Source organism: Ranitomeya variabilis, chromosome 1, assembly GCF_051348905.1.
Source record: "Ranitomeya variabilis isolate aRanVar5 chromosome 1, aRanVar5.hap1, whole genome shotgun sequence".
Classification (NCBI taxonomy): Eukaryota; Metazoa; Chordata; class Amphibia; order Anura; family Dendrobatidae; genus Ranitomeya; species Ranitomeya variabilis.
The window spans coordinates 69,350,596-69,369,366 of record NC_135232.1 but is presented as its reverse complement, the minus strand read 5'-3'; the positions used below and the strand labels follow the sequence as shown (position 1 = coordinate 69,369,366).

The following is an 18,771-nucleotide window of genomic DNA, read 5'->3' as shown; positions in this document are numbered from 1 at the left end:
GGAATGATCACCTCATTTGCATCTCATTGACTTGGTGACGACATGGCTTGCTCTGCTTGTCTGCAGGGGCAGGCAGGCCCGCCCGCTCGCTCACGGGAGGGCACCTGCAGCATCCCCATCTCGCAGCCTTCGGGCTGGAGCTGGACCTGTGAGTGGGCCGCTGGTGCGCGGCTATCTGCTGCGGTTTGGGCCTCCTGCCCTTGAGCCTCCCTCCAGCGTGCATCCTCTTGAGCGGAGATGAGCGAGTCACGAGAGGGTGCCGGCCGGCAGCTGGAGCTCGAGCTGTCTACAGCATGTTCTCAGGCCAGCGCAGCAGCGTGAGGCTGCTGGGGCGGAGCCAACGCTCCTCTATGCAAATGACTCAGGCTGCTGCTGTGCATCTTGGGCGGCTTTGGACTTGAGCTCGGCCTGCCCTGGGGGGGGCGGAGTGGGCGTCGGGAGCGACCGGCGCCTCCCACTCGAGGAGCCTCCGTGCGGTCTGTGCCGAACGCCACCCCCGCCCCCTCCCTTTCGGGCCCGAGACTCCGCGATGTTGGGGAGCTGCGTCGGAGGGGCGCTCGTCGGGCCGGCGGGCCCCAACTCATACTTACCTGGCAGGGGAGATACCATGATCACTAAGGTGGTTCTCCCAGGGTGAGGCTCATCCATTGCACTCCGGGTGTGCTGACCCCTGCGATTTCCCCAAATGCGGGAAACTCGACTGCATAATTTGTGGTAGTGGGGGACTGCGTTCGCGCTTTCCCCTGATTTCCTATGGTCAAAGACAGAACACTAAAGATGCTCTGCTGAGCCAAAGTGAGACTTTGGAGAAGCTCAAAGCAGGCAGATGTGGCCTTTGGCTCCCCCTTGTGGGGGAAGGATGCCACCTTCCCTGTGTCGTGTCGCTGCTTTCTTGGTTTGTTTGAGGTTGTTGCCTTTGCTTGACACTTTGGCCCTTTTTTGGCCCCCTGGCTGGTGGGGAATGATCACCTCATTTGCATCTCATTGACTTGGTGACGACATGGCTTGCTCTGCTTGTCTGCAGGGGCAGGCAGGCCCGCCCGCTCGCTCACGGGAGGGCACCTGCAGCATCCCCATCTCGCAGCCTTCGGGCTGGAGCTGGACCTGTGAGTGGGCCGCTGGTGCGCGGCTATCTGCTGCGGTTTGGGCCTCCTGCCCTTGAGCCTCCCTCCAGCGTGCATCCTCTTGAGCGGAGATGAGCGAGTCACGAGAGGGTGCCGGCCGGCAGCTGGAGCTCGAGCTGTCTACAGCATGTTCTCAGGCCAGCGCAGCAGCGTGAGGCTGCTGGGGCGGAGCCAACGCTCCTCTATGCAAATGACTCAGGCTGCTGCTGTGCATCTTGGGCGGCTTTGGACTTGAGCTCGGCCTGCCCTGGGGGGGGGCGGAGTGGGCGTCGGGAGCGACCGGCGCCTCCCACTCGAGGAGCCTCCGTGCGGTCTGTGCCGAACGCCACCCCCGCCCCCTCCCTTTCGGGCCCGAGACTCCGCGATGTTGGGGAGCTGCGTCGGAGGGGCGCTCGTCGGGCCGGCGGGCCCCAACTCATACTTACCTGGCAGGGGAGATACCATGATCACTAAGGTGGTTCTCCCAGGGTGAGGCTCATCCATTGCACTCCGGGTGTGCTGACCCCTGCGATTTCCCCAAATGCGGGAAACTCGACTGCATAATTTGTGGTAGTGGGGGACTGCGTTCGCGCTTTCCCCTGATTTCCTATGGTCAAAGACAGAACACTAAAGATGCTCTGCTGAGCCAAAGTGAGACTTTGGAGAAGCTCAAAGCAGGCAGATGTGGCCTTTGGCTCCCCCTTGTGGGGGAAGGATGCCACCTTCCCTGTGTCGTGTCGCTGCTTTCTTGGTTTGTTTGAGGTTGTTGCCTTTGCTTGACACTTTGGCCCTTTTTTGGCCCCCTGGCTGGTGGGGAATGATCACCTCATTTGCATCTCATTGACTTGGTGACGACATGGCTTGCTCTGCTTGTCTGCAGGGGCAGGCAGGCCCGCCCGCTCGCTCACGGGAGGGCACCTGCAGCATCCCCATCTCGCAGCCTTCGGGCTGGAGCTGGACCTGTGAGTGGGCCGCTGGTGCGCGGCTATCTGCTGCGGTTTGGGCCTCCTGCCCTTGAGCCTCCCTCCAGCGTGCATCCTCTTGAGCGGAGATGAGCGAGTCACGAGAGGGTGCCGGCCGGCAGCTGGAGCTCGAGCTGTCTACAGCATGTTCTCAGGCCAGCGCAGCAGCGTGAGGCTGCTGGGGCGGAGCCAACGCTCCTCTATGCAAATGACTCAGGCTGCTGCTGTGCATCTTGGGCGGCTTTGGACTTGAGCTCGGCCTGCCCTGGGGGGGGCGGAGTGGGCGTCGGGAGCGACCGGCGCCTCCCACTCGAGGAGCCTCCGTGCGGTCTGTGCCGAACGCCACCCCCGCCCCCTCCCTTTCGGGCCCGAGACTCCGCGATGTTGGGGAGCTGCGTCGGAGGGGCGCTCGTCGGGCCGGCGGGCCCCAACTCATACTTACCTGGCAGGGGAGATACCATGATCACTAAGGTGGTTCTCCCAGGGTGAGGCTCATCCATTGCACTCCGGGTGTGCTGACCCCTGTGATTTCCCCAAATGCGGGAAACTCGACTGCATAATTTGTGGTAGTGGGGGACTGCGTTCGCGCTTTCCCCTGATTTCCTATGGTCAAAGACAGAACACTAAAGATGCTCTGCTGAGCCAAAGTGAGACTTTGGAGAAGCTCAAAGCAGGCAGATGTGGCCTTTGGCTCCCCCTTGTGGGGGAAGGATGCCACCTTCCCTGTGTCGTGTCGCTGCTTTCTTGGTTTGTTTGAGGTTGTTGCCTTTGCTTGACACTTTGGCCCTTTTTTGGCCCCCTGGCTGGTGGGGAATGATCACCTCATTTGCATCTCATTGACTTGGTGACGACATGGCTTGCTCTGCTTGTCTGCAGGGGCAGGCAGGCCCGCCCGCTCGCTCACGGGAGGGCACCTGCAGCATCCCCATCTCGCAGCCTTCGGGCTGGAGCTGGACCTGTGAGTGGGCCGCTGGTGCGCGGCTATCTGCTGCGGTTTGGGCCTCCTGCCCTTGAGCCTCCCTCCAGCGTGCATCCTCTTGAGCGGAGATGAGCGAGTCACGAGAGGGTGCCGGCCGGCAGCTGGAGCTCGAGCTGTCTACAGCATGTTCTCAGGCCAGCGCAGCAGCGTGAGGCTGCTGGGGCGGAGCCAACGCTCCTCTATGCAAATGACTCAGGCTGCTGCTGTGCATCTTGGGCGGCTTTGGACTTGAGCTCGGCCTGCCCTGGGGGGGGCGGAGTGGGCGTCGGGAGCGACCGGCGCCTCCCACTCGAGGAGCCTCCGTGCGGTCTGTGCCGAACGCCACCCCCGCCCCCTCCCTTTCGGGCCCGAGACTCCGCGATGTTGGGGAGCTGCGTCGGAGGGGCGCTCGTCGGGCCGGCGGGCCCCAACTCATACTTACCTGGCAGGGGAGATACCATGATCACTAAGGTGGTTCTCCCAGGGTGAGGCTCATCCATTGCACTCCGGGTGTGCTGACCCCTGCGATTTCCCCAAATGCGGGAAACTCGACTGCATAATTTGTGGTAGTGGGGGACTGCGTTCGCGCTTTCCCCTGATTTCCTATGGTCAAAGACAGAACACTAAAGATGCTCTGCTGAGCCAAAGTGAGACTTTGGAGAAGCTCAAAGCAGGCAGATGTGGCCTTTGGCTCCCCCTTGTGGGGGAAGGATGCCACCTTCCCTGTGTCGTGTCGCTGCTTTCTTGGTTTGTTTGAGGTTGTTGCCTTTGCTTGACACTTTGGCCCTTTTTTGGCCCCCTGGCTGGTGGGGAATGATCACCTCATTTGCATCTCATTGACTTGGTGACGACATGGCTTGCTCTGCTTGTCTGCAGGGGCAGGCAGGCCCGCCCGCTCGCTCACGGGAGGGCACCTGCAGCATCCCCATCTCGCAGCCTTCGGGCTGGAGCTGGACCTGTGAGTGGGCCGCTGGTGCGCGGCTATCTGCTGCGGTTTGGGCCTCCTGCCCTTGAGCCTCCCTCCAGCGTGCATCCTCTTGAGCGGAGATGAGCGAGTCACGAGAGGGTGCCGGCCGGCAGCTGGAGCTCGAGCTGTCTACAGCATGTTCTCAGGCCAGCGCAGCAGCGTGAGGCTGCTGGGGCGGAGCCAACGCTCCTCTATGCAAATGACTCAGGCTGCTGCTGTGCATCTTGGGCGGCTTTGGACTTGAGCTCGGCCTGCCCTGGGGGGGGGCGGAGTGGGCGTCGGGAGCGACCGGCGCCTCCCACTCGAGGAGCCTCCGTGCGGTCTGTGCCGAACGCCACCCCCGCCCCCTCCCTTTCGGGCCCGAGACTCCGCGATGTTGGGGAGCTGCGTCGGAGGGGCGCTCGTCGGGCCGGCGGGCCCCAACTCATACTTACCTGGCAGGGGAGATACCATGATCACTAAGGTGGTTCTCCCAGGGTGAGGCTCATCCATTGCACTCCGGGTGTGCTGACCCCTGCGATTTCCCCAAATGCGGGAAACTCGACTGCATAATTTGTGGTAGTGGGGGACTGCGTTCGCGCTTTCCCCTGATTTCCTATGGTCAAAGACAGAACACTAAAGATGCTCTGCTGAGCCAAAGTGAGACTTTGGAGAAGCTCAAAGCAGGCAGATGTGGCCTTTGGCTCCCCCTTGTGGGGGAAGGATGCCACCTTCCCTGTGTCGTGTCGCTGCTTTCTTGGTTTGTTTGAGGTTGTTGCCTTTGCTTGACACTTTGGCCCTTTTTTGGCCCCCTGGCTGGTGGGGAATGATCACCTCATTTGCATCTCATTGACTTGGTGACGACATGGCTTGCTCTGCTTGTCTGCAGGGGCAGGCAGGCCCGCCCGCTCGCTCACGGGAGGGCACCTGCAGCATCCCCATCTCGCAGCCTTCGGGCTGGAGCTGGACCTGTGAGTGGGCCGCTGGTGCGCGGCTATCTGCTGCGGTTTGGGCCTCCTGCCCTTGAGCCTCCCTCCAGCGTGCATCCTCTTGAGCGGAGATGAGCGAGTCACGAGAGGGTGCCGGCCGGCAGCTGGAGCTCGAGCTGTCTACAGCATGTTCTCAGGCCAGCGCAGCAGCGTGAGGCTGCTGGGGCGGAGCCAACGCTCCTCTATGCAAATGACTCAGGCTGCTGCTGTGCATCTTGGGCGGCTTTGGACTTGAGCTCGGCCTGCCCTGGGGGGGGCGGAGTGGGCGTCGGGAGCGACCGGCGCCTCCCACTCGAGGAGCCTCCGTGCGGTCTGTGCCGAACGCCACCCCCGCCCCCTCCCTTTCGGGCCCGAGACTCCGCGATGTTGGGGAGCTGCGTCGGAGGGGCGCTCGTCGGGCCGGCGGGCCCCAACTCATACTTACCTGGCAGGGGAGATACCATGATCACTAAGGTGGTTCTCCCAGGGTGAGGCTCATCCATTGCACTCCGGGTGTGCTGACCCCTGCGATTTCCCCAAATGCGGGAAACTCGACTGCATAATTTGTGGTAGTGGGGGACTGCGTTCGCGCTTTCCCCTGATTTCCTATGGTCAAAGACAGAACACTAAAGATGCTCTGCTGAGCCAAAGTGAGACTTTGGAGAAGCTAAAAGCAGGCAGATGTGGCCTTTGGCTCCCCCTTGTGGGGGAAGGATGCCACCTTCCCTGTGTCGTGTCGCTGCTTTCTTGGTTTGTTTGAGGTTGTTGCCTTTGCTTGACACTTTGGCCCTTTTTTGGCCCCCTGGCTGGTGGGGAATGATCACCTCATTTGCATCTCATTGACTTGGTGACGACATGGCTTGCTCTGCTTGTCTGCAGGGGCAGGCAGGCCCGCCCGCTCGCTCACGGGAGGGCACCTGCAGCATCCCCATCTCGCAGCCTTCGGGCTGGAGCTGGACCTGTGAGTGGGCCGCTGGTGCGCGGCTATCTGCTGCGGTTTGGGCCTCCTGCCCTTGAGCCTCCCTCCAGCGTGCATCCTCTTGAGCGGAGATGAGCGAGTCACGAGAGGGTGCCGGCCGGCAGCTGGAGCTCGAGCTGTCTACAGCATGTTCTCAGGCCAGCGCAGCAGCGTGAGGCTGCTGGGGCGGAGCCAACGCTCCTCTATGCAAATGACTCAGGCTGCTGCTGTGCATCTTGGGCGGCTTTGGACTTGAGCTCGGCCTGCCCTGGGGGGGGCGGAGTGGGCGTCGGGAGCGACCGGCGCCTCCCACTCGAGGAGCCTCCGTGCGGTCTGTGCCGAACGCCACCCCCGCCCCCTCCCTTTCGGGCCCGAGACTCCGCGATGTTGGGGAGCTGCGTCGGAGGGGCGCTCGTCGGGCCGGCGGGCCCCAACTCATACTTACCTGGCAGGGGAGATACCATGATCACTAAGGTGGTTCTCCCAGGGTGAGGCTCATCCATTGCACTCCGGGTGTGCTGACCCCTGCGATTTCCCCAAATGCGGGAAACTCGACTGCATAATTTGTGGTAGTGGGGGACTGCGTTCGCGCTTTCCCCTGATTTCCTATGGTCAAAGACAGAACACTAAAGATGCTCTGCTGAGCCAAAGTGAGACTTTGGAGAAGCTCAAAGCAGGCAGATGTGGCCTTTGGCTCCCCCTTGTGGGGGAAGGATGCCACCTTCCCTGTGTCGTGTCGCTGCTTTCTTGGTTTGTTTGAGGTTGTTGCCTTTGCTTGACACTTTGGCCCTTTTTTGGCCCCCTGGCTGGTGGGGAATGATCACCTCATTTGCATCTCATTGACTTGGTGACGACATGGCTTGCTCTGCTTGTCTGCAGGGGCAGGCAGGCCCGCCCGCTCGCTCACGGGAGGGCACCTGCAGCATCCCCATCTCGCAGCCTTCGGGCTGGAGCTGGACCTGTGAGTGGGCCGCTGGTGCGCGGCTATCTGCTGCGGTTTGGGCCTCCTGCCCTTGAGCCTCCCTCCAGCGTGCATCCTCTTGAGCGGAGATGAGCGAGTCACGAGAGGGTGCCGGCCGGCAGCTGGAGCTCGAGCTGTCTACAGCATGTTCTCAGGCCAGCGCAGCAGCGTGAGGCTGCTGGGGCGGAGCCAACGCTCCTCTATGCAAATGACTCAGGCTGCTGCTGTGCATCTTGGGCGGCTTTGGACTTGAGCTCGGCCTGCCCTGGGGGGGGCGGAGTGGGCGTCGGGAGCGACCGGCGCCTCCCACTCGAGGAGCCTCCGTGCGGTCTGTGCCGAACGCCACCCCCGCCCCCTCCCTTTCGGGCCCGAGACTCCGCGATGTTGGGGAGCTGCGTCGGAGGGGCGCTCGTCGGGCCGGCGGGCCCCAACTCATACTTACCTGGCAGGGGAGATACCATGATCACTAAGGTGGTTCTCCCAGGGTGAGGCTCATCCATTGCACTCCGGGTGTGCTGACCCCTGCGATTTCCCCAAATGCGGGAAACTCGACTGCATAATTTGTGGTAGTGGGGGACTGCGTTCGCGCTTTCCCCTGATTTCCTATGGTCAAAGACAGAACACTAAAGATGCTCTGCTGAGCCAAAGTGAGACTTTGGAGAAGCTCAAAGCAGGCAGATGTGGCCTTTGGCTCCCCCTTGTGGGGGAAGGATGCCACCTTCCCTGTGTCGTGTCGCTGCTTTCTTGGTTTGTTTGAGGTTGTTGCCTTTGCTTGACACTTTGGCCCTTTTTTGGCCCCCTGGCTGGTGGGGAATGATCACCTCATTTGCATCTCATTGACTTGGTGACGACATGGCTTGCTCTGCTTGTCTGCAGGGGCAGGCAGGCCCGCCCGCTCGCTCACGGGAGGGCACCTGCAGCATCCCCATCTCGCAGCCTTCGGGCTGGAGCTGGACCTGTGAGTGGGCCGCTGGTGCGCGGCTATCTGCTGCGGTTTGGGCCTCCTGCCCTTGAGCCTCCCTCCAGCGTGCATCCTCTTGAGCGGAGATGAGCGAGTCACGAGAGGGTGCCGGCCGGCAGCTGGAGCTCGAGCTGTCTACAGCATGTTCTCAGGCCAGCGCAGCAGCGTGAGGCTGCTGGGGCGGAGCCAACGCTCCTCTATGCAAATGACTCAGGCTGCTGCTGTGCATCTTGGGCGGCTTTGGACTTGAGCTCGGCCTGCCCTGGGGGGGGCGGAGTGGGCGTCGGGAGCGACCGGCGCCTCCCACTCGAGGAGCCTCCGTGCGGTCTGTGCCGAACGCCACCCCCGCCCCCTCCCTTTCGGGCCCGAGACTCCGCGATGTTGGGGAGCTGCGTCGGAGGGGCGCTCGTCGGGCCGGCGGGCCCCAACTCATACTTACCTGGCAGGGGAGATACCATGATCACTAAGGTGGTTCTCCCAGGGTGAGGCTCATCCATTGCACTCCGGGTGTGCTGACCCCTGCGATTTCCCCAAATGCGGGAAACTCGACTGCATAATTTGTGGTAGTGGGGGACTGCGTTCGCGCTTTCCCCTGATTTCCTATGGTCAAAGACAGAACACTAAAGATGCTCTGCTGAGCCAAAGTGAGACTTTGGAGAAGCTCAAAGCAGGCAGATGTGGCCTTTGGCTCCCCCTTGTGGGGGAAGGATGCCACCTTCCCTGTGTCGTGTCGCTGCTTTCTTGGTTTGTTTGAGGTTGTTGCCTTTGCTTGACACTTTGGCCCTTTTTTGGCCCCCTGGCTGGTGGGGAATGATCACCTCATTTGCATCTCATTGACTTGGTGACGACATGGCTTGCTCTGCTTGTCTGCAGGGGCAGGCAGGCCCGCCCGCTCGCTCACGGGAGGGCACCTGCAGCATCCCCATCTCGCAGCCTTCGGGCTGGAGCTGGACCTGTGAGTGGGCCGCTGGTGCGCGGCTATCTGCTGCGGTTTGGGCCTCCTGCCCTTGAGCCTCCCTCCAGCGTGCATCCTCTTGAGCGGAGATGAGCGAGTCACGAGAGGGTGCCGGCCGGCAGCTGGAGCTCGAGCTGTCTACAGCATGTTCTCAGGCCAGCGCAGCAGCGTGAGGCTGCTGGGGCGGAGCCAACGCTCCTCTATGCAAATGACTCAGGCTGCTGCTGTGCATCTTGGGCGGCTTTGGACTTGAGCTCGGCCTGCCCTGGGGGGGGGCGGAGTGGGCGTCGGGAGCGACCGGCGCCTCCCACTCGAGGAGCCTCCGTGCGGTCTGTGCCGAACGCCACCCCCGCCCCCTCCCTTTCGGGCCCGAGACTCCGCGATGTTGGGGAGCTGCGTCGGAGGGGCGCTCGTCGGGCCGGCGGGCCCCAACTCATACTTACCTGGCAGGGGAGATACCATTCTCTCTGGGTGAGTATCGCTTCTCAGCCTTCTGACGGGCAGCAGTGGTGGGAGACTACTTCTGTTTCTTGTTGGTTGGCGGTTGCGATCGGGGTTCCCCTTGTGGGGCCCTGGTGTGCGATAGAGTGGCGACTGTGTTTATCTGCTACGAAAATGGTGGAGAAGGCACGTGGATTAGAGGACTCTGTCCGTCTACAAGTCCTGTCTGGACATGAGGAAGAAATTGGCCTGGACCAAATTTGTATGGATGTCTTGAAGAACATAAGAAGCCTTAAGGTAACAGATGTATTGGCACTGCAGGATTTTCAAAAGCAGGGAATTTATGATATCACGTTTGTTTCCTTGGGTATATGTCAGCAAGTCTACATGGAGCTGGTGCGGATGAAGGAGAAGAAAGAAGTGGAATGCCTGGAGTTTATTGTAGTGGAGCCCCTTTTTCAGCAGACTTACAAGTATGTTGTGGTACATATGTATAATCCCAAGGTTCCAGATGATAACGTAACCCATTTTTTGAGAAGATACTGCTATGAAGTTAAATTCCTGGGGAAGATGAAAAATAGGCATAACTATTATAATGGCAAAAGGAGATACTTGGTGAAATTAATCCCTGATGCAACAGCTATTGGGGGGGCTCTGAGCATTCCTGCACAATTTTCAATTGGGGGGGAGAGGGGCTTTTGTTTCTACACTGGACAAATTGAATATTGTAGAAAGTGTCATATGTACGGACATGTACAGAGAGAATGCCCGGTGCAAGGAATTGTTTGTAAGAATTGTGGGAAGCCTGGCCACATGGTGGATAGTTGCCCTGAGGCAAAGGTGTGTGATTTGTGTGGGTTGGAAGGTCACTTTGCCAGGAAATGTAGATTTTGGACTCAGACTCCTAAGTCCTATGCGGATGCAACTAGTGGTCATTGGGGGAATAAGAGTGATGGTAAGAGTGGGCAGCATGGAAGTGCTAAAGATGAGAAAAGTGAGTTTGGTGGAAAAGGCACACCTGAGCATCGTGCTGGTGTGATTGCTTCAAATGCAGCTAAAGTGCAAAGGAGTCAGAAACAAAATGGTGGAAGTAAAGTGGGCCATGCTGGATCTAAGATGGAGGATGGTGGGCGGGGCCAGGAAGGGGGAAAAGATTTTCAGAGTTCTCCTATAGTTGATCTGGGCGAGGCCAAGGATGCAATGGAGACTGTGTCTGAAGGACAGGGCCTTGGTGGTGAATTGGCATATGCTAATGCAGGCGTATGTGTGGACCCTGTAGTGGGGGAGGGAGATGGGGAAGGAATGGAGTTTCAGGAGGTGGAGGAGGAGGAGGAGGAGGATTCAGATAGGACACTCACCCCTGGGCAGAGGGATGGGGGGACTAGTAGTAGTGATGAAAGTGTTTTGGAGGATGGTGATGATGATGATAATGATGATGATGATGATGAGGAAGAGGAGGAGGAAATGGCTTCCTCGCTCAGTAAAAAGAGTAGAATGGAGGGGTGTTGGTCTGGTGGGCAGGGAGATCCTGTCTCTCCAAGGCCAGGTGTTTCTAACAGGGACTCGGATCCTGAGTCGCCTGATATACGTAGAAAAGTGGATGCTAGGAATATCCCTTTGTCTGAATCATGATGGAGAATGTATGGTGGAAAATAATTTTTTTTGCCATGATGAGTTTATGTGTTGCTTCCCTGAATGTGAGAGGGATCAGTTCTTCTATCAGGAGAGCAGGTATATTCGATTATATGGAGAGGGTGAATGCTGACATTATATGTCTACAAGAATGTGCAATTAAAGCATCACCGCATGCAAGTGAATGGAGAAGGGGGCAGTCTTTTTGGTCTCCTTGTACAGACAATAAAAATGAGGGGGTTGGCATACTATTGAAAAATGATAATTTAAAAGTATTGCAGTTTAAAATTATTATACCTGGAAGATGTTTGTTTTTGTTATTAGATTTCTTAGGTCACCGGGTAAGGGTTTTTAATATTTATGCCCCTGCGGACAAGAAAGCACGGGTGTCCTTTTTGGAGTCGGTAAAGTGGTTTCTGCCAGGTAGAGATTTTTCTATAATTGCAGGTGATTTTAATTGCATTAGATCTGCAAATGATCGTAAGAGCTCTGCGGAATTCAGGACGGATGTGACTTCTAATATGTTAAATCAAGTGGTGCAGGATTTACGCTACACGGATGTGGGTTTGATGGTTCGGCCAAATGAAAACAAGTTTACATTTGTGGCGGACAGTGGGCGTTGTAGTTCCCGGATCGATTATGTCTTTGTGTCTGAAGGGATTAAAGTTGCCAAATGTAATCATGTGACAAACACTTTTTCTGATCATAAGATGGTAATGGTGGATCTGTGTATTGTTGAGTCCCTTGCTTTTGGCAGGGGGCTCTGGAAGCTAAACGTAAGCCTGCTGGAAGAAGAGGAGGTGAGAAGTGGTTTTAAAACTGTGTTTACATCCTGTGTGTCTGAACAGCACCATTTTAAAAATCTGCTGGAATGGTGGGATTGGGCTAAGGAGAAATTTGCATATTATTTTAAAGGGGTGTGTTTTAAAAGGGCAAAAGCAAAAAGAGATCAAGAGGAAGCAATAATTTCCATGATGGAAGCGCTCTATAAGTTTAAAAGAGCTGGGATGGAGGTGGATAGTGAGATTGCTGATTTGAAAGAGGATTTTAAAAAAACATTAATTGAAAAAGGGAAATCTATTGTCTTTAAAGCAAAAATACAGCATATGGAAGAAGATGAGCAATGTACAAGATATTTTTTTAAGAAATGTTTTAAGCCTAAAGGGGTTTTTAAGTCTGTTTTTACTCCTGCAGGTGAGAAGTCTGGGGAGGAAATGATTAATGGTATTCATTCTTTTTATAAAACCCTTTTTTCGAATGACAGCAGAGCCAGTGATGCAGAAATCAATGATTATTGCAATATTTTGACTAATAATATTCCTGAGGGAAAAGTGTCTTTTCTAAGTGATGGGCTCAGAAAGGACGAAGTGAGGCGTGCTGTGGATGGACTGGCGAAAGGAAAGACGCCTGGCTGTGATGGCCTTCCTGTGGAATTTTATGTAGTATTTTGGGACATTTTAGGTGTGGAATTTTATCGGGTGGTGGAATATGTTTTTACTCATGCGGTTCTGTCTGACTCTATGCGTAGAGGGATCGTCACTTTGATACATAAGAAGGGTGATGTGAGAGAAATTAAAAACTGGAGACCAATAACTTTGCTCAATTGTGATTACAAGATTATTTCCAAAATTGTGGCAAGTAGATTGAGTGAAGTAATAATGGACATGGTGGGTGAATACCAAGCATGTGCAGTGCCAGGTAGGAGAATATCGGACAACTTATTGCTTTTAAGGGACTTAATTTATTACGCTAATTCTAGCAAGAACCCCCTTCTTGTACAGTCAGTTGACCTGGAAAAAGCTTTTGATAAAGTTTCACACAGATTTTTATTTGCTGCACTTAGACACCTTGGGATCCCCATTAAATTATTGAACATTATTAAGTCTTTTTATTGTGGAGTTAGTAGTCAGATCTTAATTAATGGTCACGTGAGTTCTAGTTTTAGTATTCTATCTGGCGTTAGGCAAGGGTGCCCTTTATCACCAATTCTTTTTATTTGTGTGGTTGAAGCTCTTTTAAAAAGTGTGCAAGTCGATAAGTGTGTGGTTGGTGCCTTTGTCCCTGGAGGAATGGGGGGTCCTGTGAAATCATTAAGTTACATGGATGACATTGCTTTTATTTGTGGTTCGCAAGCTGAGCTTAATAGGATAAATCTTCATGTAAGAATTTTTTGCTGTGTGGCTGGAATGGCTGTAAACTGGAGTAAGTGTCAGTTTTGCAACTTTGGGAGGCAGGTGGATGTCAGTGTGGTGGGAGTAGAAAGAAAAGAAGAGATAGAAGTCCTCGGTGTTATTTTTGAAAAGGAACTTAAAGGGAAGAAGAGCCTGAGGATCCTGGAAAATAAAATGGAACAGAAACTGAATTACTGGAAATTAAGGAACTTGTCTCTGAGAGGGAAGGTACTTATTGTGAAGTCAGTGATCCTTCCATTACTGCTATATACTGCTCTGATATTTCCACCTGCGGGTTTATGGACTAAGAGAGTTACAAGGAAACTGTTTACCTTTTTTTGGGGGTCAAAGATGGAGAAACTAAGGAGAGAAAAAGTGATGCTTTCTGTGGAAATGGGGGGCTGTGACTTTCCAAATATAGAAAGGTTTTTAAAGATGCACTATTTTTTGAATATTTATAGACTTTCTCAGAGCAAAAGTAAGGCTGCTGACATGTGCAGGTTTTTGGCAGGATGGCTGTTTCAGAAATGGAGCTGGTGTGAGAAGGATTTGAGGAAGCCGGTCGCGTTTGTGGTTCCGTTTTTTTATGTAGTACTTAAGTCCTTCTATGATCAAATTGGTTTAAGCTCCACAGAGAGACCTGATAAAACAAAGATTGTTAAGAAATTAAAGGAGAGAGAATTTTTATGTGATGTGCCATCCTGCAATACTGCGCAATCAAGGCAAGTTTGGAAGCTGTTTTTTGCTATAGGGATCAGCAATCGGCAAAAGGATGTAACTTGGATGGCATTACAAGGATGTTTGCCAACACGAGCTTTTCTGAATGGGAGAGGGATAAGGGTTCAAGAATTTTGTCCAAGGGAGGGATGTAAGGATCCAGAGACAATACAGCACATTTTTTGGGACTGTTCTTATGCAAAAAAACTTTTTACCCTTTTATCCCGGTTTTTTATTGCTCTCGTTGGGTTCCATTGTTTTGATTTTAGAAGGATATTAACAGGTCAAGATTTTAATCATTTGGAAAGGAGACGGATGAGTTGGATTATTTTTGCCATATATAAGGAAGTTTTGTGGGATTCTCGGAACCTGGTTATTTTTAAAAAGGTGTGTCTCTCTCCATTGGACTGTAAGAACATTTTTCTTGCCAGGGTGTTTTATGTTTATCTATTAGATAAGAAGAGACTCGGGGAAACAACAGCAGAAACACTTTGGAAGTACTCTCAGTGGAACGATTACTGTAAGTAGGATTTTGATTATTTTTTGGTGATCGGGATTGTTTTTTTTGTTTATGGGAGATTTTTCCATATGATGATCAGGAAACTTGTTAATTGAACGAGCAGATGATGCATGAGTTAATGAGAGTTCCAATCTGAGGAAAAAGGTTCTCCCAGGGTGAGGCTCATCCATTGCACTCCGGGTGTGCTGACCCCTGCGATTTCCCCAAATGCGGGAAACTCGACTGCATAATTTGTGGTAGTGGGGGACTGCGTTCGCGCTTTCCCCTGATTTCCTATGGTCAAAGACAGAACACTAAAGATGCTCTGCTGAGCCAAAGTGAGACTTTGGAGAAGCTCAAAGCAGGCAGATGTGGCCTTTGGCTCCCCCTTGTGGGGGAAGGATGCCACCTTCCCTGTGTCGTGTCGCTGCTTTCTTGGTTTGTTTGAGGTTGTTGCCTTTGCTTGACACTTTGGCCCTTTTTTGGCCCCCTGGCTGGTGGGGAATGATCACCTCATTTGCATCTCATTGACTTGGTGACGACATGGCTTGCTCTGCTTGTCTGCAGGGGCAGGCAGGCCCGCCCGCTCGCTCACGGGAGGGCACCTGCAGCATCCCCATCTCGCAGCCTTCGGGCTGGAGCTGGACCTGTGAGTGGGCCGCTGGTGCGCGGCTATCTGCTGCGGTTTGGGCCTCCTGCCCTTGAGCCTCCCTCCAGCGTGCATCCTCTTGAGCGGAGATGAGCGAGTCACGAGAGGGTGCCGGCCGGCAGCTGGAGCTCGAGCTGTCTACAGCATGTTCTCAGGCCAGCGCAGCAGCGTGAGGCTGCTGGGGCGGAGCCAACGCTCCTCTATGCAAATGACTCAGGCTGCTGCTGTGCATCTTGGGCGGCTTTGGACTTGAGCTCGGCCTGCCCTGGGGGGGGTGGAGTGGGCGTCGGGAGCGACCGGCGCCTCCCACTCGAGGAGCCTCCGTGCGGTCTGTGCCGAACGCCACCCCCGCCCCCTCCCTTTCGGGCCCGAGACTCCGCGATGTTGGGGAGCTGCGTCGGAGGGGCGCTCGTCGGGCCGGCGGGCCCCAACTCATACTTACCTGGCAGGGGAGATACCATGATCACTAAGGTGGTTCTCCCAGGGTGAGGCTCATCCATTGCACTCCGGGTGTGCTGACCCCTGCGATTTCCCCAAATGCGGGAAACTCGACTGCATAATTTGTGGTAGTGGGGGACTGCGTTCGCGCTTTCCCCTGATTTCCTATGGTCAAAGACAGAACACTAAAGATGCTCTGCTGAGCCAAAGTGAGACTTTGGAGAAGCTCAAAGCAGGCAGATGTGGCCTTTGGCTCCCCCTTGTGGGGGAAGGATGCCACCTTCCCTGTGTCGTGTCGCTGCTTTCTTGGTTTGTTTGAGGTTGTTGCCTTTGCTTGACACTTTGGCCCTTTTTTGGCCCCCTGGCTGGTGGGGAATGATCACCTCATTTGCATCTCATTGACTTGGTGACGACATGGCTTGCTCTGCTTGTCTGCAGGGGCAGGCAGGCCCGCCCGCTCGCTCACGGGAGGGCACCTGCAGCATCCCCATCTCGCAGCCTTCGGGCTGGAGCTGGACCTGTGAGTGGGCCGCTGGTGCGCGGCTATCTGCTGCGGTTTGGGCCTCCTGCCCTTGAGCCTCCCTCCAGCGTGCATCCTCTTGAGCGGAGATGAGCGAGTCACGAGAGGGTGCCGGCCGGCAGCTGGAGCTCGAGCTGTCTACAGCATGTTCTCAGGCCAGCGCAGCAGCGTGAGGCTGCTGGGGCGGAGCCAACGCTCCTCTATGCAAATGACTCAGGCTGCTGCTGTGCATCTTGGGCGGCTTTGGACTTGAGCTCGGCCTGCCCTGGGGGGGGCGGAGTGGGCGTCGGGAGCGACCGGCGCCTCCCACTCGAGGAGCCTCCGTGCGGTCTGTGCCGAACGCCACCCCCGCCCCCTCCCTTTCGGGCCCGAGACTCCGCGATGTTGGGGAGCTGCGTCGGAGGGGCGCTCGTCGGGCCGGCGGGCCCCAACTCATACTTACCTGGCAGGGGAGATACCATGATCACTAAGGTGGTTCTCCCAGGGTGAGGCTCATCCATTGCACTCCGGGTGTGCTGACCCCTGCGATTTCCCCAAATGCGGGAAACTCGACTGCATAATTTGTGGTAGTGGGGGACTGCGTTCGCGCTTTCCCCTGATTTCCTATGGTCAAAGACAGAACACTAAAGATGCTCTGCTGAGCCAAAGTGAGACTTTGGAGAAGCTCAAAGCAGGCAGATGTGGCCTTTGGCTCCCCCTTGTGGGGGAAGGATGCCACCTTCCCTGTGTCGTGTCGCTGCTTTCTTGGTTTGTTTGAGGTTGTTGCCTTTGCTTGACACTTTGGCCCTTTTTTGGCCCCCTGGCTGGTGGGGAATGATCACCTCATTTGCATCTCATTGACTTGGTGACGACATGGCTTGCTCTGCTTGTCTGCAGGGGCAGGCAGGCCCGCCCGCTCGCTCACGGGAGGGCACCTGCAGCATCCCCATCTCGCAGCCTTCGGGCTGGAGCTGGACCTGTGAGTGGGCCGCTGGTGCGCGGCTATCTGCTGCGGTTTGGGCCTCCTGCCCTTGAGCCTCCCTCCAGCGTGCATCCTCTTGAGCGGAGATGAGCGAGTCACGAGAGGGTGCCGGCCGGCAGCTGGAGCTCGAGCTGTCTACAGCATGTTCTCAGGCCAGCGCAGCAGCGTGAGGCTGCTGGGGCGGAGCCAACGCTCCTCTATGCAAATGACTCAGGCTGCTGCTGTGCATCTTGGGCGGCTTTGGACTTGAGCTCGGCCTGCCCTGGGGGGGGCGGAGTGGGCGTCGGGAGCGACCGGCGCCTCCCACTCGAGGAGCCTCCGTGCGGTCTGTGCCGAACGCCACCCCCGCCCCCTCCCTTTCGGGCCCGAGACTCCGCGATGTTGGGGAGCTGCGTCGGAGGGGCGCTCGTCGGGCCGGCGGGCCCCAACTCATACTTACCTGGCAGGGGAGATACCATGATCACTAAGGTGGTTCTCCCAGGGTGAGGCTCATCCATTGCACTCCGGGTGTGCTGACCCCTGCGATTTCCCCAAATGCGGGAAACTTGACTGCATAATTTGTGGTAGTGGGGGACTGCGTTCGCGCTTTCCCCTGATTTCCTATGGTCAAAGACAGAACACTAAAGATGCTCTGCTGAGCCAAAGTGAGACTTTGGAGAAGCTCAAAGCAGGCAGATGTGGCCTTTGGCTCCCCCTTGTGGGGGAAGGATGCCACCTTCCCTGTGTCGTGTCGCTGCTTTCTTGGTTTGTTTGAGGTTGTTGCCTTTGCTTGACACTTTGGCCCTTTTTTGGCCCCCTGGCTGGTGGGGAATGATCACCTCATTTGCATCTCATTGACTTGGTGACGACATGGCTTGCTCTGCTTGTCTGCAGGGGCAGGCAGGCCCGCCCGCTCGCTCACGGGAGGGCACCTGCAGCATCCCCATCTCGCAGCCTTCGGGCTGGAGCTGGACCTGTGAGTGGGCCGCTGGTGCGCGGCTATCTGCTGCGGTTTGGGCCTCCTGCCCTTGAGCCTCCCTCCAGCGTGCATCCTCTTGAGCGGAGATGAGCGAGTCACGAGAGGGTGCCGGCCGGCAGCTGGAGCTCGAGCTGTCTACAGCATGTTCTCAGGCCAGCGCAGCAGCGTGAGGCTGCTGGGGCGGAGCCAACGCTCCTCTATGCAAATGACTCAGGCTGCTGCTGTGCATCTTGGGCGGCTTTGGACTTGAGCTCGGCCTGCCCTGGGGGGGGCGGAGTGGGCGTCGGGAGCGACCGGCGCCTCCCACTCGAGGAGCCTCCGTGCGGTCTGTGCCGAACGCCACCCCCGCCCCCTCCCTTTCGGGCCCGAGACTCCGCGATGTTGGGGAGCTGCGTCGGAGGGGCGCTCGTCGGGCCGGCGGGCCCCAACTCATACTTAGGCTACGTTCACATTTGCGGTGTGCGCCGCAGCGTCGCCGCCGCAACGCACAGCGCAAATGTGAACACATGCACAACGCTGCTTTTTGCGCCGCATGCGTCCTTTTTTCCATTGATTTTGGACGCAGCAAAAATGCAACTTGCTGCGTCCTCTGCGCCCCGACGCGGGCGCCGCAGGGACGCATGCGGTGCAAAAAGCAAGTGCACCGCATGTCCATGCGCCCCCATGTTAAATATAGGGGCGCATGATGCATGCGGCGCCGCTGCGGCGCCCGACGCTGCGGCGCTAGCCGCAAATGTGAACGTAGCCTTACCTGGCAGGGGAGATACCATGATCACTAAGGTGGTTCTCCCAGGGTGAGGCTCATCCATTGCACTCCGGGTGTGCTGACCCCTGCGATTTCCCCAAATGCGGGAAACTCGACTGCATAATTTGTGGTAGTGGGGGACTGCGTTCGCGCTTTCCCCTGATTTCCTATGGTCAAAGACAGAACACTAAAGATGCTCTGCTAAGCCAAAGTGAGACTTTGGAGAAGCTCAAAGCAGGCAGATGTGGCCTTTGGCTCCCCCTTGTGG

At 56.4% G+C, this 18,771-nt stretch overlaps 13 non-coding genes and 1 pseudogene across 13 annotated transcripts; all 14 read left to right on the top strand.

The window, feature by feature from the left end:
* Window positions 1–582: 582 nt before the first annotated feature.
* Window positions 583–746, top strand: LOC143800927 (U1 spliceosomal RNA). Its single transcript, XR_013220595.1, has one exon. It is a non-coding gene; the product is annotated as a U1 spliceosomal RNA (small nuclear RNA).
* A 795-nt stretch (window positions 747–1,541) lies between these two features.
* Window positions 1,542–1,705, top strand: LOC143800926 (U1 spliceosomal RNA). Its single transcript, XR_013220594.1, has one exon. It is a non-coding gene; the product is annotated as a U1 spliceosomal RNA (small nuclear RNA).
* A 794-nt stretch (window positions 1,706–2,499) lies between these two features.
* Window positions 2,500–2,663, top strand: LOC143801274 (U1 spliceosomal RNA). Its single transcript, XR_013220892.1, has one exon. It is a non-coding gene; the product is annotated as a U1 spliceosomal RNA (small nuclear RNA).
* A 794-nt stretch (window positions 2,664–3,457) lies between these two features.
* On the top strand, window positions 3,458–3,621 carry LOC143800925 (U1 spliceosomal RNA). Its single transcript, XR_013220593.1, has one exon. It is a non-coding gene; the product is annotated as a U1 spliceosomal RNA (small nuclear RNA).
* A 795-nt stretch (window positions 3,622–4,416) lies between these two features.
* On the top strand, window positions 4,417–4,580 carry LOC143800924 (U1 spliceosomal RNA). The gene has a single exon (XR_013220592.1). It is a non-coding gene; the product is annotated as a U1 spliceosomal RNA (small nuclear RNA).
* Window positions 4,581–5,374: 794 nt separating this feature from the next.
* Window positions 5,375–5,538, top strand: LOC143800922 (U1 spliceosomal RNA). Its single transcript, XR_013220591.1, has one exon. It is a non-coding gene; the product is annotated as a U1 spliceosomal RNA (small nuclear RNA).
* A 794-nt stretch (window positions 5,539–6,332) lies between these two features.
* Window positions 6,333–6,496, top strand: LOC143800920 (U1 spliceosomal RNA). The gene has a single exon (XR_013220590.1). It is a non-coding gene; the product is annotated as a U1 spliceosomal RNA (small nuclear RNA).
* Window positions 6,497–7,290: 794 nt separating this feature from the next.
* Window positions 7,291–7,454, top strand: LOC143800919 (U1 spliceosomal RNA). The gene has a single exon (XR_013220589.1). It is a non-coding gene; the product is annotated as a U1 spliceosomal RNA (small nuclear RNA).
* Window positions 7,455–8,248: 794 nt separating this feature from the next.
* LOC143800918 (U1 spliceosomal RNA) lies at window positions 8,249–8,412 on the top strand. The gene has a single exon (XR_013220588.1). It is a non-coding gene; the product is annotated as a U1 spliceosomal RNA (small nuclear RNA).
* A 5,929-nt stretch (window positions 8,413–14,341) lies between these two features.
* LOC143801306 (U1 spliceosomal RNA) lies at window positions 14,342–14,521 on the top strand (annotated as a pseudogene).
* A 794-nt stretch (window positions 14,522–15,315) lies between these two features.
* LOC143800916 (U1 spliceosomal RNA) lies at window positions 15,316–15,479 on the top strand. The gene has a single exon (XR_013220587.1). It is a non-coding gene; the product is annotated as a U1 spliceosomal RNA (small nuclear RNA).
* A 794-nt stretch (window positions 15,480–16,273) lies between these two features.
* LOC143800915 (U1 spliceosomal RNA) lies at window positions 16,274–16,437 on the top strand. Its single transcript, XR_013220586.1, has one exon. It is a non-coding gene; the product is annotated as a U1 spliceosomal RNA (small nuclear RNA).
* Window positions 16,438–17,231: 794 nt separating this feature from the next.
* Window positions 17,232–17,395, top strand: LOC143801282 (U1 spliceosomal RNA). The gene has a single exon (XR_013220899.1). It is a non-coding gene; the product is annotated as a U1 spliceosomal RNA (small nuclear RNA).
* A 1,106-nt stretch (window positions 17,396–18,501) lies between these two features.
* Window positions 18,502–18,665, top strand: LOC143801296 (U1 spliceosomal RNA). Its single transcript, XR_013220910.1, has one exon. It is a non-coding gene; the product is annotated as a U1 spliceosomal RNA (small nuclear RNA).
* The last annotated feature ends 106 nt before the right edge of the window (window positions 18,666–18,771 follow it).